Source organism: Strigops habroptila, chromosome W (assembly GCF_004027225.2).
Source record: "Strigops habroptila isolate Jane chromosome W, bStrHab1.2.pri, whole genome shotgun sequence".
NCBI lineage: Eukaryota > Metazoa > Chordata > Aves > Psittaciformes > Psittacidae > Strigops > Strigops habroptila.
The window spans coordinates 11350982-11363131 of record NC_044301.2 but is presented as its reverse complement, the minus strand read 5'-3'; positions in this window follow the sequence as shown (position 1 = coordinate 11363131).

The following is a 12150-nucleotide window of genomic DNA, read 5'->3' as shown; positions in this document are numbered from 1 at the left end:
CTTCAGCCAAGACTTGCAGAACTAAGCCAACCCCTGGCTTAGGGCTAGAAGATCACAGACACCAATATGGAGGATGACCAAATAGCGTTTTATTAAACAACAGCAGGTGCTTTATACCTTTCGGCCACACGGAAGTACCTGTTCTGACCCAATCAGAAGGGCAGGTTAACAAATTTTACCTTTTATGGTATTGTCCAGCCTAGCCCCACAATTCCCCTCTCCATGCTATGGGGCTTGTGAGAGTACCTAGGGAGGGGCTCTCTCTTTCCGTACATCGCGATATCTTCCGGCCGCCATACCTTAACTACCTACATATGTCAGTGATAGGCTAGAGAGTATGGAACTCTGTCTGGGGACGGGTGATGAGGTAATGGAGTGTTTGTGGGTCAGGATCAAAGGGAAAACAGCAACAGGGGACATTACGGTGGGGATCTGTTCCAGGCCGCCTGATCAAGAGGACTCTGTGGATGAAGCACTCTACAGACAGATAGGAGCAGCCTCACGCTCGCAGGCCCTTGTCCTCATGGGGGACTTCAACCATCCTGACATCTGTTGGAGGGACGGTACGGCCCGGCACAAGCAATCCAGGAGGTTCCTCGATTGTGTGGAAGACAACTTCCTCTTTCAAGCAGTAGAGGAGCCGACGAGGAGAGGTGCCATGCTGGACCTTGTGCTCACCAACAGGGAGGGACTGGTTGGAAATGTAACCCTCCAGGGCAGCCTTGGCTCTAGTGATCACAAGATGGTTGAGTTTGAGATCCTCAGGACGGTGAGAAGAGCGTGCAGCAAGCTCCCTGCCCTGGACTTCAAGAAAGCAGACTTTGGCCTCTTCAGGAACCTCCTTAGTAAGGTTTCATGGGATACAGTCCTAGAGGGCAGGGGGGCCCAAGACTGCTGGTCGGTATTCAAGGATCACCTGCTACGTGCTCAAGAGTGTTGCATCCCGACTAGAAGAAAGTGCAGCAGGAGGGCCAGGAGACCTCCGTGGATGGACAAGGAGCTGCTGAGGAAACTTAGAGGGAAAAAAGAAGCTTATAGAAGGTGGAAGCAAGGACAGGCGGCCTGGGAAGAATACAGGAGCATTGCCCGAGAAGCTAGGGACCAGGTTAGGAAAGCTAAGGCCCAGCTAGAATTAAGTTTGGCAAGGGATGTAAAAGATAACAGGAAAGGATTCTATAGATACGTAGCAAATAAAAGACAGGCTAGGGACAATGTAGGCCCTCTCCAGAAGCTATCAGGAGAACTGGCTACCATGGCTTTGGAGAAGGCTGAGGTTCTTAATGACTTCTTTGCCTCAGTCTTCACCAGCAAATGCTCTGACCACACAACCCAAGTCTTGGAAAGCAAATGCAGGGACTGTGAGAACGAAGACCTTAGGCCCACTGTAGGAGAGGATCAGGTTCGAGACCATCTTAAGAACCTGAACATGCACAAGTCCATGGGACCTGATGAAATCCATCCACGGGTCCTGAAGGAGCTGGCGAATGAAGTTGCTAAGCCACTGTCCATCATATTCGAAAAATCCTGGCAGTCAGGTGAAGTTTGCGATGACTGGAAGAAGGGTAATATAACCCCCAGAAGAGATTCGGAGCAGCCCTGCAGAAAAGGACTTGGGGGTGTTGGTTGACGAGAAGCTTAACATGAGCCGGCAGTGTGCGCTTGCAGCCCAGAAAGCCAACCGCATCCTGGGCTGCATCAAAAGAAGCGTGACCAGCAGGTCGAAGGAGGTGATCCTGCCCCTCTACTCTGCTCTTGTGAGACCCCACTTGGAGTACTGCGTACAGTTCTGGTGTCCTCAACATAAAAAGGACATGGAGCTGTTGGAGCGAGTCCAGAGGAGGGCCACGAGGATGATAAGAGGGCTGGAGCACCTCCCATATGAAGACAGGCTGAGAGAGTTGGGGCTGTTCAGCCTGGAGAAGAGAAGGCTGCGTGGTGACCTCATAGCAGCCTTCCAATATCTGAAGGGGGCCTACAAGGATGCTGGGGAGGGACTCTTCATTAGGGACTGTAGTGGTAGGACAAGGGGTAATGGGTTCAAACTTAAACAGGGGAAGTTTAGATTAGATATAAGGAAGAAGTTCTTTACAGTGAGGGTGGTGAAGCACTGGAATGGGTTGCCCAGGGAGGTTGTGGATGCTCCATCCCTGGCGGTGTTCAAGGCCAGGTTGGACAGAGCCTTGAGCCACGTGGTTTAGGGCAAGGTGTCCCTGCCCATGACAGGGGTGTTGGAACTAGATGATCTTAAGGTCCTTTCCAACCCTTACGATTCTATGATTCTATGATTCTAAGTGTCAAGTACTTTCAAAAGTGAGCATCACAGCTTCTCAAAGATTTCCATTTCAACATGATTTAGACATCACTGGTTAGACAGGAAAGTATTGGTTAAGTATTTCTGACTCTAACTTTGCTTGTCTGCTAAGAGAAATGAGATTTAAGATGTTCTGCCTGCCACTACTGCCCCCTTCCCCCCCCCCCCCCAAACATCTCTTAAACCCTTCCTCTGTTCCTGTCCTGCTTTCTTGCCTTGCCCTCATTGCTCTTCTGGATAAAAAAAACCTAAGATGCGCCTTAGATATCTGACAGCAGTAATGTAAAGCACAGTGATGCAAAAGACATTTGGCACTAAAACTCCTTGAATGTTTGTGGGAGGCTGCTAAGGCTTGGTGGCAATGATTGCCTCAGCCCCTTTGCCAGAACCAAAACCTTGTCCTGAAAAAAGTTCTTGGAGGGCTTTGGAAATCACTGAAATCTTGAGGCTACTCTGGTTAATAAAGGTGCTTCCTGACATATCAGAAATTGTTCATTCGAAGGTCATTGCCTTGGACTGAGGGACAATATCTACCCTCAAGGCAATGTCTGTAGTAAGAGGGTGTTTGAGCTGCTAGAAGGAGGTCAGGAGTCATGGTCCTCCATACCTGAGTGCAGACTTGTCTAGGGAAAAACACTGGCACGGCAGAGCAGCAAATCCCCATTGGACAAGGACCAACTTCATCTTGTGCATCCAACTTTGTGGCAGGAAGGATCACCAGGGGAAAGTGCTGCTCTTCAAATCAGAACTTGACCAAAATGCTTGTGTTAAGCTGTGTACTCAGAGCAAAACAAGAAAAATAGCCTCAAACCTGCTGAAACCTTTCAGAATCAGAGGCAATCAGGATGTCTGTTTTATATCCGCAAGATGACACCTTAAGGGTGGTGTTAGCACACAGGTTTCAGTGTTAACTCAAAGACTACCACCTACTCAAGCAGAGTGGTGTTTCCTGGGCTCCTGGCCTGATGCTGGCCATGCTTGTTCTGGCTGGTGTGTGAAGGTAGTGCTGCAGGACATGCACCAGTCTCAAATATATTCTTATTTAATGCTGACATTTTACCTCCTGGAAAAGTACAGTGGAGTAACCTCTCAGTATGGCTCAGTGAGACCTCGTGTGAGAATGTCTATAAATATCCAGGATGAATAGTGTTCAGGCACTTACAAGCTTAGCCTGTCACAAACTGTTGTGATTTATTATGATTTAATATAATTCCTAGAAATTATTCTTGATACGCATGTTGTTTAACTGTTTCACAGAAGGGCTGCTTCTAATCACCTGGCAAAAATGAGGTTCAGGCTAAAGTCAGGGAGTTTTGACTGAACAGGACAAAGTATTCTAAAGCAAATTACTATGCTTCCATTACATTCTGTAGCTTTTCATGGTGATTTTCCTATTAATTCTTTCTGGACTTTAAAACAGATTGAAGACATACTTTATACATGGGGCCAGGTTGTCAGTAAGGCTTTTGTTGCTCATCTGGTTCACAGCAGTCTGGTGTCAGGGTCCAACTGGAGAAAACCCCAGTGCCAGACCCATTTCATTTGTGATCCCAAGAGTGAAATTAAGACGTAAATGAGGTCAAGTACCGCAATCGATCAGTTGGTTTATTACAAAAAGACAATTATTATAAAAAAAGAAATTATTATAAAAAAGGGATAGCAATAGGACAGATTAGATTAGATAAAAGATAGAAATGAAGCAAGAATTCGGGGTGCAGAGAGATAGTCACCACCAGTGGTGTCCTGGGGGTCTGTAGCCATTGTCCTTGGTGGTGGGAGTCCTCCAGGGTCTGTAGTCAGTATTGGAGATGGTGGGAGTCCTCCAGGGTCCATAGTTGGTATCGGAGCAGTGTCCCCAAGAGTCTGTAGTAGTCGTCGGAGGTGGGTGTCCCCGTGGAAGTGTCCTCGTATACCTTTTCCCCCTTTTTTATGAGCTGGGGGGGGAGTACCTCTGTTGTTAATGTCATGTACTACAGTTCCTGGTGGACCCGTTTCCCTGGTCTTGCAGCTAGCTCTTCAACTGCAGCAATTCTTGGGATAATGGGCAGCAATTCCTCACACCAATCCTTGAGATAATGGATGGAAGAGTCTTTTATCTCAGCTCCTCCCCCCCATCTCTCAGGCAATGGACAGTGGAGTCCCATTTCAGTTCCTCATACCCTTCTCTCAGGCAATGGACATTGGGGTCTTATCTCAGCTTCTCATACCTATCTTTGAGACAATGAACAGTGGAGTCTGATTTCAGTTCAGTCTCTCGCACCTGGGTCTGCCATAGAGAGTGTCAAGAATGATGCTAAGCCACATGCAAAGCTTCATTGGGTAATGTCTTGCTTTGGCATTCTGAAGGCCTGCATCTTCAGAGCCATTTGCTTTACATAGGAAAGTGAGATGTGCTGATGCTTTGGAGGGTCTAGGCTGCTGTCTTTGCTTGGGGGGTCTAAGTTTCAGAGTTCAGCTTCATGTATTTTCCCTCTGTACCAAATATACTTATAACATTGGCAGAGACTTTGAGAATGTTGTTACTCACAAATTTCAGTTTCAGACATGAACTGTTTTCACAAGTGTTTATTTCATTTGCCTTTTTTGCTCTGTTTCTCCCTGTATGCCCTGGATCAGTGAGTTTTGGAAAAAAAATACAAAGCTGCTACAGCTACGAGAGTTACTGCATGTGGCACCATGTCCATTAGTCTGATGTTTCACCATGGCATCACTTAAGATGCCTTTGCACACGTGCTTATTGTAGAATAAAATTTCTAAGCAAAGAAGCAGTCTCTTCCCCCAGATGTGACCAAAGCTCTTTCAAATCCCATGTTCCCCTTTATTTGTATGACCCTGAATGCTAAGATACTTCCCCCCCCCCAGAAGTACCCCTTTCCCTCCAAGTTGCCATAATATCGATACCTCTGTAGATTTACTCAAGCCTGGTTTTACTGTAAAGTTTCTTTTCTATGAACAGAACACTGGTTTCCTACCATATATAAGGACAAGATAACAGAGGGTTACCCAAGCCTTTGGGAAAGGCTCAAGGCTGCCCCTCCAGCTGTGGTTTGTTAAGGCTATTAAGTACCCTTGAGCTGATGCCTGTTCTGGTCCCCATCTGTTTGGCAGGGCAGGTGAGATGGCTTTTCCTACCCAGAGAAGCACCATTTGGGGTCTCAAGCCAACAAGAGTGCTGCAAGAGACTGAACAAGTAGGTCTTCAGGGCTTGAGTTGAGATACCTTAATTCTTAATTGGATATAATTATATATAGATGAGGTTGGAAATTCCCATGATCTGCTTTGAACCTTGCACCACTAGAAAAGAAACCCTGCACTGGGGTACCGAGGTGCCTTGTCATAACTTTTGAGGAGTTTTCACCTTGAAAGCCTTCATCCCTGATCCTATTGCAAAGTCTTCCTCTGCTCTTACTTGGCTCTTGTGCCATGAGTGCAGTGTGAGCAGTGTTCAGCTGAAACTGGAAGCCCCAGCCAGTTTCCTGGAGGCTTTGTTGTAATGCTGCTGTCATGCTGCCAGCTGCAACATATTGCCAGCCCCTTGTGGTATGAAGCTGGGGTTAGAAACACCAGTACGTATTTAAAAAAAAAAAAAAAAAAAAAAAGTCCTCTTAATTTAAAACTTTCCACATAGTTGATCTTTTGGCAAATAATGATCTGAAATGACATGCCTGCTCTCCAAATCTAATTGTTAATTGGTCAGTTGACCTCTGACTGGCATATTGTTCTCATCATCTGAAAGCCTTTTGGCATGATTTCCCTGGCTCAGGTTAGTTGCTTATACTTGTACAATCTGGTTGCAAAATGTCATTGCTCTGTTGCTCTGAATCATCAGGGCCAGTGCCAAGCCCTCTGGCATCCATGGGAAGGGCTCCCTGAAAGCTCCTGAGCCTTGGATGGTCCCCTGGTTGTCTTATGCCTGGGCAGCCAGTGTCTGTGTGCTAAGGATGCTGCACCATGCGCTCCAGCACACAGAGCCAGGTGCCTGTGAGATTGCAAATGCTATTTCATGACAGGAGACACAGCCCTGGCATTTGCTCTGATCTTGAGTAGCATTGCCAGCCCTTTATCAGATTTTAATACAAAACAAGGGCAATTAATTTCTACACCCTTATCTTGCTGATCTTACAAGCCCTTTTGAAGTTTGGTTTATTGTTTCCAGTTCCTGAACGTGGGCTGTGACACAGTTACAGCTTAGAAATCTATAATTCAAACTTCAAGACCGAATACACTTCCATGCAGGTCTTTTCATAATTGGATTTTGGACTGTTCTGTGATGCGTAATTGTTAGCAGTTGTAAAAAGATAACTTGCATTTTTAAAAGCCTAACACTTGCTCCATGCAGATGAAAACTGTGACAAATTATGTTCCGAAAAAAACATAAAAGTAGATAGACATGTTAATAACGAAAGGTGAAGTTTCATCTGGAGGTCAGCAGGAGCTATTAAAGTGGTCAGTAATTCCAGGGTTTGCCAGTAGTGATTTGACCATATCACTTATCTACTCTGGTCCATGCTTAAGCATCTTCCTCAGTGAAAAAAATGATCCACTGAGAGTAATACTGGGGGTCAGAGGTAACTATGGAGGAAAAGCAATATCGTCAAAGCGAACCAGGATTTCGAGTACAGACATTCAAATTCCCAGCCCATTAAAATGTTTCAACTTTGACAATTTTATCACAGTATTTAGACATATTATTTAAAATATTGCTTTTGCTTTTCATTATGTTCAGATTTAAAAAAAGGGAAAGAAAAGATCAAGCCGATCATGTTAAAAAGGGTATAAGGTACCATAAAGAATGGTATTTCACATTGTCATATGAACATCTGGCAATAAAAGGCAATTTTTAGTTCCAGAATTTCAGAGGCACCAGAAGGGGGCCAAATAGTAAATGTTGATATAATGCAAATTTCATGAAGCAGGAGCTGGAATCTCTGCTGTCAGCAGGCTGAGGGAATCCCTCCTGCCTAGCCAGCATACTTGCTGGGTGGTACTGAGATGAGAGGAAGAGCCTAGATTTGCTGCTTTTAGAATTGAAATCTACCTCTAGGTGATAGGTAAATTCATGATCTGATTGATGCCTACATGAGGGCTTCCACAGGCTTCAAAAGCAGCAGCAGAATCTGCGTCTCTATAGGCTGGGGTTCAGGAAAGCTGTGTTTAGCTCCTGGCTGCATCTTTGGTACCCTGTGTTGGACTAGGGTTATTGCTTGAATGCATGGACCTGAGACTAGGGGAAACATAATGGAAGAGGTGATATTCCCCCCCCCCACCTGTCTCACCTGCAAGCAACAGGGTCCAGGTGAGCTTGCACTGCATGCATACAGCACTCAGAATAACAGAGTTTAGCTTCTGACCTTTTATTAGACTCCTAATGTTATCCACATTATCTAAAAATGACCTCCCCTCTCTTTGTTCAAGTGATTGTGAGTAAGCTTGTCCCATCAACAGGTTTTGACATGAAATGTCACTGTGCAAGATAGAAGTTATCTGCATGTTTGTATGGTACAATAAATTTGCTTGTGTTCTGCATATCTTATGGGGTATATACCAGTAGATTTTGGTATATTCTGTGAAGTATATTTTAGTACACTTTTTGTTCAAAAGAAGCTTCCTGTGGTTAAATGATGCTTTGATATGTCTTAAAGGGCAATTTCTCACAAGCAGTTATGTAATGCATATTTATCTAAAACCTCGGAATAGCTCTGATAAATATGGATTATGGCAGGATAATTTACATGTTCAAAATGTTCTTTCATTTACATGTGAAACTGCAGTGGTTCACTGCTGCAGGCATTTTTTCTTACATATTCAATGTATTTAGGAAAAGAAAGGAACAAACAAAAAAAATACAGGCCACCAACACAAGTTTACAAAGCTTAATTTATAGCCCAACAAGGAAACATGTAGTGAGGCATATAATGAAAATATCCTGTTTACTTCTGTGCCATTTCAAATGGTTTCATTTTCTAATACTTGAGGCAATTCAATAATATTTATTGATTTACACCTGCTCTGTAACATTGTTTTTGCAATGAGATCCACACATTTGCATACACCTGAAACTTGTGGCAATTTGAAATTGAGCCCATCTAGCGTTTAGACAGATGCTACCCAGTTGCTGTCATTGAGACATTTATGTACCTGGTGTAACCAATACTGCAATCATATACCATATATGTGTGTATTGTAGGCTGTGTGCCATACATAGTACACAGCAAATATAAATGCACATGACACACAATTCCTGGGCTACCAAGTATAAAATTCCAAAGCTTTTTTATTTTTGTGATGGGGTATAAAAATAGTGTGCTGCAGTGGAAAGGGAAAAAAAGCCATTAATTTCTCCACAACTCTTTGAGGGATCCATTAGTCTTTGCAGAGAAGATGCAAAAGATCAGTTTCCATCTAGGGAGGAGAAAAACAAGTGCTGCAAACCTGGTGAGACCAGCCCATGGGCCAGGCCTGTTGTAATAAGAAAGGTGAAAAGAAACACCTGTATTGCAAAACACAGATGAGGGACCCCAAACTGAACCTTAGGATCAACACCCAAGTGTTTGGGTGGTGGTTCTTCAGCTAATATTTTAGCTATCCAGGCTGTACCCTGAATCTAGAAAAGAGAACCCACAGTCTTGCCAGAACAGGCTTTCTCATCACTAAGAGAAATAGCAATCACTAAGAGAAAATAGCTTGGAAAACCAAGAGCAACAGTCCCCTGATGCTGGTTTGGCTCTTAGACTGTAATCTAGCCAAAAATCAAAGTACAAGAGACCCTTCAGCCTCTTCAGAAGGGTTTGAATCTGCTTGGGATCTCAGTGCAGAAGAGCTTGGGGAAATGTTTCCTCCTGAATGGATTCAAGCAATGTACTTCTAAAAGAAAAATCTGTAAGAATAACAAGTTCAGTCAGAATGGTGTTTTAAGTTTCCCCTGGTGTTCACTTAGTTCCTTTTTTCTTTTTCCTATTCTGATTTTCTGTCCCATTTGCAAGGGGGTTATTGAGATACAGTAACACCCACTGGTGGCAGTAATGGTAGTTTTATGGCTTCTTTTATCTAACTGTTATCAGGCAACTTGGCACACAGTGGAAAGCACAATATTGCTTTAACACCCCTCTGATTTCCTTCCTCCCAGGGGGCAAATGCTCTGCAGAGAAACCTCCACACTACTGACCACAATTGCTGTAATTTGTTAGTCTAATGGGAAAAAGTACACAGCCTTTCAAAACTGGAAGTATAATATAATATTGTGCAAAACTTTGTATAAATGGTGCTTATGCTTGGAAGTGCCTCTGGTTCAGTTGAGCTCTTCCCTTGGAGAGCCTTGATAACCTGGATTAACTTTCACTGTTAAGAAAAGCACTTATTAATAAATTATACATCTGCAGTTGTTGCCTTAAAAAGCTAAAAGTTGTAGACGATGGCGTTCTGTATGAGAAACAAATCTGCAGGCTTTGACTCATTCAGCAATTAAACTTGAGTTACTCTAGACATAAGCACAGGAGCGTCTGCAGTTCTTGAACTCAAACTGCCTGAATAGAGGGAAAGTTTGGGGTTTAGATCATTTATCCTCTAGAGAAACTGTATGATGGCAAGTGGCACTGTGGCTCTGCTCTGACATGGGGAACTGCAGCATGTGTGATGGGTAGCAGAGCCAGGAGGGGCTGAGCAGCATCCTGACCCACTAATGCTGGAGTTCAGTATTTCTAGGCATCCAAACCTAATGTGCGTTTCTAAAACAAGTATTTAAGTTCCTAAGGCCAGGGACTGACACTGTAGGGTTTCTGTGAACTGCCAGGGAGGAGCAAGACCTACACAGACTCTCATGACTAGGCACCCTGAGTCATGTAGAAATTGAGACAAGGAAGTACAAATCTTTTGTAAATAGTTAAATTCAGTTAGGCTTTGTGGCCTTGTAATAAATGTTTATTTCCTGGGTTCAGCTATAGCAGTCATTTTTCTCCTTCTTAGTAGATGGTGCAGTGCTGTGTTTTTTAACTTTCAGCCTGGGAACAACGCTGATAACACCGATGTTTTTAGTTGTTGCTAACTAATGTTTATTCCAACCAAGGACTTTCTCAGTCTCACGCTTTGCCAGGGAGGAGGGGAAGCCGGGAGGAAGCAGAGACAGGACACCTGACCCAAACTGGCCAAAGGGATATTCCATACCACAGCACGTCATGCCCAGTATATGAACCGGGGGGAGTTACCCGGAAGGCCCAGATCACTGCTCGGGTCGGGCTGGAGGCAGCACTGCAGTTCAAAGGCATTGCTGTAGAGGGCTTTCACAACACAACGGACAGGGATGCTAAGGTGGATGGGGGTGGCAAGGCACTGGGAGCAAGAAGGCCCAGCTGAAATAAAATAATAATAAAAAAAAGTCAGTCTTTCCCTATAGCTGATAAATATTAATAACAAAGTTGAGTGGCTGAACAGGATATATGTTTTATTAAGAGAGGGGGAAAATGAGAGAAATAAAAAATGAGGTGAAATACCTCTGCTGCTAATAGGACAAGATCTAGAGTTTAATAGCTGCAGCATGATCACAGGGCTATTGTAACTGCCTGCAGTTGTTTGAACAAGAGTCTTGAGTTTGCATGTTGTTAGTTATTGGAAAATATCCCTGCCATTAAGTGCTTTGATGGGAGATGTACTTAAGGTCTAAAATGAGTGGAGGAAGCAGAGGAACTAGTGAGTACTGCTGTAGAAGATGCCTGAAAGATAGATTACATGGTGTCATAGGGTATTTGATGCCTTAACTGGAAAATGCCAAACTGAGCCAAATATGAGTTAGACTAGTGAGTTGCAAGCTCTTTGCACCTTCCTAAACTTAGCTCAGGTTTGGATGTTTCAAAGTTCAAACACAGCTTATCCACTTTGGGCTTGAATAACAAGTTGAACTGGAAAGATATTTCTTCTAAGGTAGGAGGCTCTTCTGGTTTCATTGGAGGCTTTTCACAGGCTGGGCAAGAAAAGAGGCAGAGAATCAATCTTTCCGTGATTCCTGACAGAAACTTATTCACCTCCAGCTTTCTGTGGAGTAGTGGTCAGAGGAGTAAATAAAAAAAATAAATCCCTCTCGCAACTTGAAGGCCATAAACTTGAGCATAAATGGAGAAGCTAAATAGTTGCTTTCAAGTCTGAAAGTAATAAAGAAATAAAAAAATCAGATGATCCACTTAGAAATCCTTGTTACTAAGACATCTTGTTTCCAGTTCTCTCGAGTTCATTTCTCTCAAATTATATTTACCCAGAGTAACCTCCACATCAAACACACTTATCTCTGCTTTATATCACGATTAGGAGTGTGGATCTGTTTTCCAGACTGACTGTCTGACTTACTGACCTGAGCTTGTTTGCTCACAGAGCAGCATGCGATGCTGTTTTTGTCAAAACCACAACTAGTCAAAACCCTTTACAGGAAACATGAGCCCAATAAGGAGGGATAAAATAGGAAATCATGTGGTTCATACATAACCTGCCTGTAGCATGAAGGTACACCAATCTCTTCTGCTGCCACTTGCCAGCTGCAATTAAGTCAACAAAGAGAGCAATTAATAGATTGGTTTAAGGTGTTTTTCATCTTCAAAAGAGTTTCAAACATTAAAAATTACTCTTTTCCTCACACTTGGAGAAAACATAAATATTATTGTCCAAGATGCAGTTGAATGCTCTCTTTGTTCATAAAGTGTCTCAGAGCCTCTCAGGTGCATCAAGTGCCACAGGAGCAGCATGGATTGGCACTTGGGTGTGGTGTCCCCACCACACTGTCCCCTCTCAGTAGGGCTGGGACTTCATTATTCCTGCTTTCCATACTGAGCACATCCAAGTGTCCGCTTCTTGAAATT